This window comes from Phoca vitulina, unplaced genomic scaffold (assembly GCF_004348235.1).
Source record: "Phoca vitulina isolate PV1807 unplaced genomic scaffold, GSC_HSeal_1.0 scaffold5, whole genome shotgun sequence".
Classification (NCBI taxonomy): Eukaryota; Metazoa; Chordata; class Mammalia; order Carnivora; family Phocidae; genus Phoca; species Phoca vitulina.
In genome coordinates, this window is record NW_022589708.1 from 59,278,219 (window position 1) to 59,285,527 (window position 7,309).

A 7,309-nucleotide genomic window follows, 5' to 3' on the forward strand; every position below is an offset into this window, starting at 1 on the left:
TAGCAAACAGCAGGCCCAAAGTAGTACTCCTCACTTTGCCTCTTGGTCTCTCCAGAAGGCCATATAGAGGTGGTGGATTTAGATGTAAATGGCTCTGACTGAATGTGGCAGCCCTGAATATGGCGGTAGTGGTGGTGACTGGCTTTCCTTTTTAGTCTGAGTGTGACTTTTATCTCAGATGATTCTTTGAGTTACTACCAGAGTAGGACATATGGCTGCGGTCTGGGGGAGAGAAAAACAACTAAGTCTACTTGGTATATCTTTATTCTTTACACAACTTTGCTATAAAATTTATACAAGCATCTGTATTAGTCAGGTTCTCCAGAGAAACAGAATCAATGGAATGTATGTGTTTCTCTCCTTCTCTCTCTCTCTCTAAAGGGATTTATTATAAAGAATTGGCTTATGCAGATGGGAGATGGACAAATTCCAAGGTTGAGTTGACAAATTCCAAGGTTGAGTTGGCAAATTCCAAGGTTGAGTTGGCAAATTGGAGACTCAGCAGAGCCATTGGTATAGTTCCATTCTGAAGGCTAGCAGGCTCAAGACTCAGTAAACATAAAAGCTGATGTTTTAGTTCAGGTCTGAAGGCAGGAGAAAAACTGACATTCCAGCTCGAATGCAGTCAGGCAGAAGGAATTCTCTCTTACTCCGAACTTTTGTTCTGTTCTGGCCTTCTACTGATTGGACGAGGCCCATCCACAGTAGAGAGGACTATCTGCTTTACTGAGTCTACCAATTCAAATGTTAATCTCTTCCAGAAACACCCACACCCAGAATAATGTTTGAGTAACTATCTGGGCACTCTGGCCTAGTCAAATTGACACATATATTTATCCATCGCAACATTCATGAAGAATGTAGGAACATATAATTTACAATTCAATTCCCATTTATATGTATGGCTATTACTTGATGGATGTGATCATGCTTTTAGAATTCAGTGAAAGGAAAGGCATAAGAAAATTTTAATGAGATTATTTATTTCCTGTGTTTTTCTCAAGGAGTTATATTAATCTGTAGATCTTTTTTCCTCTACTTCATTTAACAACTTATAGACTTTATCTTGCTGTCTTTGGCATCAAAAAAATGATGTGATAGGTCTTTCCCTGTTCTATGAAAAATGATTCTTTTTTGTCTAAAGAAGGTACTCATCTTCACACTATAAAGTCTAAATGGTCTACCCACCATAAAAAGAACAGTTAGGCCAGAATTTCTGCCTGAAGAATAGCTTTAAAGAAATCCTGTGGTTGTGCTCACTTGGGCAGCACATGTACTAACACTGGAACGATACAGAGAAGATTAGTATGGTGCCTGAGCAAGGGTGACATGCAGGTGTGTGAAGTATTCCATATTAAAAAAAAAAAAAAGAAAGAAAGAAAAGAAATTCCGTGGCTTTTTTTCCATTAGTTTCAACTAACATGGGTTGTCTCAGAGAAGCTGCGTGAGCTGACTCACCTCAATATGATGCCTGTTGGGTTTTGTATTACCAGCTTTCTTCACCTGAGAATTCGACTAAGAGAGAAGTCTGTCAGCAGATTACAGCTTGATCCAATTGGTGGTTATTTGGGCCATAGCATGGGGAAATATCTGGGGGGGTTGGATGGGCCTTCTAGGTATGAGGCTCTTTCTTGCAGAGGTGGTTTATACAAGAGGCATGGAGAGGTAGCTCCTAATTTTCTTTTCTTTTTTTTAAAAAGATTTTATTTATTTATTTGACAGAGAGAGACATAGCGAGAGAGGGAACACAAGCAGGGGGAGTGGGAGAGGGAGAAGCAGGCTTCCTGCGGAGCAGGGAGCCTGATGTGGGACTCGATCCCAGGACCCTCCAATCATGACCTGAGCTGAAGGCAGACGCTAAATGACTGAACCACCCAGGTGCCCCAGCTCCTAATTTTCTTAACACAATCAACTGGGAGGAAAAATTTGCTGTAATGGTATTACTTCTGTGGTAAACCTTCTCAGAGATCTCTGGCCCAAAAGAAAGACTCAATAGAAATACTGACTTTACTTGAAGTCTATGGGTCATTTTTAAAAAGTTTTTATTTTATTTTATTTTATTTTATTTTATTTTAAGATTTTATTTATTTATTTGACAGAGAGAGAGAGAGAGCACAAGTAAGGGGGAGTGGCAGGCAGAGGGAGAGGGAGAGGCAGGCTCCTTGCTGAGCAGGGAGCCCGATCTGGGGCTCAGTCCCAGGACCCTGGGATCATGACCTGAGCCAAAGGCAAACACTTAACTGACTGAGCCACCCATGCATCCCTAAAAGTTTTTATTTTAGTTCCAATTAGTTAACATACAGTGTTATATTAGTTTCAGGTGTGCAATATAGTGATTCAACACTTCCATATAATACCCAGTGCTTATCACAACAAGTGCCCTCCTTAATCCCCATCACCTATTTCACCCATCCCCCCAACCCCCTCCCCTCTCCTAACCGTCAGTTTGTTCTCTATAATTAAGAGTCTATTTCTTGCTTTGTCTCTCTCTGTCTTTTTCTCCCTTTGCTCATTTGAATTGTTTCTTAAATTCCACATATGAGTGAAATCATATGGTATTTGTCTGCCTCTGACTGGTTTCTTTCACTTAGCATTATACTCTCTATCTCCATCCATGTTGTCGCAAATGGCAAGATTTCATTCTTTTTTTGGTGGCTGAATCATATTCCATTGTATATATATATATACCACCTCTTTATCTATTCATCAATTGATGGACACTAGGCTGCTTCCACATCCTGGCTATTGTAAATAATGCTGTTATAAACATAGAGGTGCATGTATACCTTTGAATTAATGTTCTTGTATTCTGTGGGTAAATACCCAGTAGTGCAATTGCTGGATCATAGGATAGTTCTATGTTTAACTTTTTGAGGAACCTCCACACAGTTTTCCAGAGTGCTGCAGCAGTTGGGATTCCCACCAACAGTGCAAAGGGTTCCTTTTTCTCCACATTCTCATCAATACCTGTTGTTTCTTGTGTTTTTGATTTTAGCAATTCTGACAGGTGTGAGGTGATATCTCATTGTAGTTTTGATTTGCATTTCCCTGATGATAAGTGATGATGAGCATCTTTTCATGTGTCTCTTGGCCATCTGTATGTCTTCTTTGGAGAAATGTCTGTTCATTTAAAAAAAAGATTTATTTACTTATTTGAGAGAGAGAGCACATGCAAGTGGGGGGAAGGGCAGAGGGAGAGGGGAAAAAAATTCCTCAAGCAGGCTCCCTGCTGAGAGGGGAGTCTAATGTGGGGCTCAATCCCAAGACTCTGAGATCTGACCTGAGCCAAAAATCAAGAGTAAGATGCTTAACCAACTGAGCCACCCAGGTGCCCCTTCTGCCTATTTTTAAATTGGATTATCCCTTTTTTAGATCTAGATTTGTTTAAGTTCTTCATATATTTTGGATACTGACCCTTTATTGGATATATCATTTACAAATATCTTTTCCCATTTGGTAGGTTGCCTTTTAGTTTTATTGTTTTCTTTACTGTGCAGAAGCTTTTTATTTTGATGTAGTCCCAAAAGTTCATTTTTGCTTTTGCTTCCCCTGCCTCAGGAGACATATCTAGAAAGAAGTTGCTATAGCTAGTGTCAAAGAAGTTACTGCCTGTGTTCTCTTCTAGGATTTTTGTGGTTTCAGGTCTCACATTTAGGTCTTTAATACATTTTGAATTTATTTTTGTGTATGGTGTAAGAAAGCAGTCCAGTTTCATTCTTTTGCATTTTGCTGTCCATTTCTCAACACCATTTGTTGAAGAGACTGTCCTTTTCCCATTGGGTATTCTTTCCTGCTTTGTTGAAGATTAATTGACCATATAATTGTGGGTTTATTTCTGGATTTTCTGTTTTTTTAAAGACTATTTATTTTAGAGAGAGAGAAAGAGCGTGCTAGCAGGGGGGGAGGGGCTGAGGGAGAAGGAGAGAGAGAATCTCCAGCAGATCCCCCGCTGGATGTGGAGCCCGATGTAGGGCTCGATCTCACAACCCTGATATCAGGACCTGAGCCAAAATCAAGAATGGGATGCTTAACCGACTGAACCACACAGGCACCCTTGGATTTTCTATTTTGTTCTATTGATCTACATGTCTATTTTTGTGCCAGTACCATACTGTTTTGATTACTACAGCTTTGTAATATAGTTTGAAGTCCTGAATTGCTATGCTTCCAGCTTTGCTTTTCCTTTTCAAGATGGCTTTGGGTATCCATACACATTTTAGGATTGTTTGTTCTAGTTCTGTGAAAAGTGCTGTTGTTATTTTGATAGGGATTGCATTAAATGTGTAGATTGCTTTGGTTAGTATAGGCATTTTAACAATATTTGTTCTTCCAATCCGTGAGCATGGAACATCTTTCCATTTCTTTGTGTCATCTTCAATTTCTTTCATCAGCATTTTACAGTTTTCAGACTACAGGTCTTTCACCTCTTTGGTTAAGTTTATTCCTAGGTATCTTATTATTGTTGGTACAGTTATAAATGGGATTGTTTTCTTAATTTCTCCTTCTGCTGCTTCATTATTAGTGTATAAAATGCAACAAATTTCCGCACGTTAATTTTTGTATCCTGAGACTTTATAAATTCATTGATCAGTTCTAGCACTTTTTTGGTGGTCTTTAGGGTTTTCTATACAGAATATCATGTTGTCTGCAAAGAGCGATAGTTTTACTTCTTCTTTACCAATTTGAATGTCTTTTATATCTTTTTGTTGTCTGACTGCTGTGGCTAGGACTTCCAGTACTATGTTGAATAAAAGTGGTGAGAGTGGCCATCCTTGTCTTCTTCCTGACCTTAGGGGAAAAGCTCTCAGTTTTTCCCCATTGAGGATGATGTTAGCCATGGGTTTTTCATAGATGGCCTTTATTATGTTGAGGTATATTCCCTCTAAACCTACTTTGTTGAGGGTTTTTATCATGAATGGATATTGTACTTTGCCACAGGCTTTTTCTGTGTCTATTGAAATGATCATAAGTTCTTATCCTTTTTCTTATTGATGTAATGTATCACATTGATTGATTTGTAAATATTGAACCACCTTGCAACAGAGGAATAAATCCCACTTAATTGTGGTGAATGAGTTTTTTAATGTACTGTTGGATTTGGTTTGCTAGTATTTTATTGAGGATTTTTACATTTCTGTTCATCAGGGATATTGCCCATAGTTATCTTTTTTAGTGGGGTCTTTATCTTATGGCCATTCTTTTTGCTGTTCTTTGTACCTTCAAATCAGACTCTCTGCTTGGTCACCTGACCCTTTTTCCATCCTGTCCCTTCCTCAGTGGTTCAGGACTGGTACAAATGTGCTGTACTTGTCAGACCCTATTTTGGACTGTTCTCTCCTATCTACCGTTTTTCACTCCCAAAGTGTTTCAGACTTGACCTTTGTCTTTCCTTTCCAGGCTTGTGCTTGCCCTTTTGGATCAATGAGATTTTCAGCTTTTTTGATTCTCTGACTCTTCTCTAATGCTTCTCATTTCTAGGTTTTTGAAACAGACATCTCTTCCAATCCTATTCTGGGGTCTGGAGCCTCACCCTGTGCTAACCTGTCCCGGCTATGGACTTATAGGTAATTTGAGAAGTAGCAAGCTCATTTTATGGATTAAATTTATACATCAAATAAATATATACAAAGAAATAAACATATATAAAATTACTTCATTCCCAAATTATTTTTCTTCCAGACTTCTGCTTGCTAAATCAGAATTTTGCCCCTCTAGGACCTTCATAGTAAATCACTAAGCAAAATGCAAAATCTGCCCCTAATAAAACAGCCTCTAAAATGGATGGGATGGAGGGCCAAACCAAAAGGGGAAAAATAAGAAATTTGAGAAATAAGAGAAATATCTCTTTCAGTATTAATACTTTTTAGATTATATCTCTATATAGTAAGCTCTCAGCATTTTATGGGGCACACAGGAGTTTAATAACAAAAGTGTTAAATGGTTAAAACAGGTAGGAGTAAAACAAAAAAATGTACTATAAGTTGGCTAAATTTTTAAAAAATGTACTATAAGTTGGCCAAAACAAAACAAAACAAAACATATAGGAGGCCAAGCCTAGTCATTAGCCCTCTTAAGGTATCATGGAATGGTCACTTTGCTCATGGGACTCAAGCAACTCTGTTTTGAAAGCTTTTCTGAATGATAAAACATTGTTAGAAATAAGTGAAATTTTTCTACTACATGTAAACTTTTCATCAGAAGGAATTAAGAATTACTTATCCTCATATAATTGGACGAGGTTTTATTCACTAACAATAAAAAATGGTCATTGCCTTAATTGTTTTCACCCTGGGGCTTATTGGTCATAAAGCCCTCTAAAAACAAATGAATTTGTAGTGCTTATTTTGACAAGAAGTAAATACAAAGGTAAAGCATAGTTTGTATAGTGTTGTTATCATGACACTCTTGGGCATAATTTATATATAAAGAAAATAAAAAGGCAAACGTAACTTTTAAGCTGATTGCCGGTAAAGAACTTAATTGAAAACAGTTTTCTTCTTTTAAAAAGTGATTTATTTTAAATGTGCTTTAAAGAACAAAGGTCTTATTGATAACCATTTTAAGTGTATTATCTCAATGTGGGATTTAAGTAAAAGGTCAAATCTTACAGAGGTATTTTTGGTATGACTCGGTTCAGATCACAGACAAACTTTATCAAGAAAATGAAATTAGTTAACATTTTCAAGTCTGAGCACTTGTCTGGAGAGGCAGCAACCCCACCCCGCCCCCACCACCACAAATATAGACTTCAAGGAGAGAATTTTGGTTGAGAAACATGGAAAACAAAAAAACTCAAAATGCTATTGTGTAAATGTTCTTTAAGTAAGATAGTATTATATGATGGGAAAAGTACTGGATATGTTTTACTAAAGAATAAACTTAATTCACATATGTGGTTTTTGCAGTGTGGACAGATGAATCAGATCTTTTCTGCTTAAAGTTATTCAATTAAAGGACCAATATTTTATTTCAGAAAAGCTAATGTGGAATTTTTAATTTAACATTTAACTCCTGTCCAGTAGTTCATCTTTCACGCCCAGCCCCCTCACCCTCCATCTCCGGAACATCTGTGACTTGCCTTTTTCCTGGATCTCATGTGACTCCTACTACAAGTAGTTTATTGGCCAAATAAGAGTCACACACCCAGTCATAGCAGGGCGGGCTCCATTTGCCGATGGGCTGTGGGACTGGGCGCTCACAATATTTAGTCATTCAGCTCCTTTCCCAAGGAATAAGTCCCAACCATTGAAGTAATTAACCTTTGCCTTTGAACTGGAGGTTCATCAGGGGCAGGGAAGGAAGGGCCTTC

The 7,309-nt window shown here is 37.9% G+C and overlaps 1 non-coding gene across 1 annotated transcript; it reads left to right on the forward strand.

Annotated features, from left to right (window-relative positions):
- Window positions 1-1,252: 1,252 nt before the first annotated feature.
- LOC116631879 lies at window positions 1,253-1,359 on the forward strand. The gene has a single exon (XR_004299316.1). It is a non-coding gene; the product is annotated as a U6 spliceosomal RNA (small nuclear RNA).
- Window positions 1,360-7,309: the final 5,950 nt, after the last annotated feature.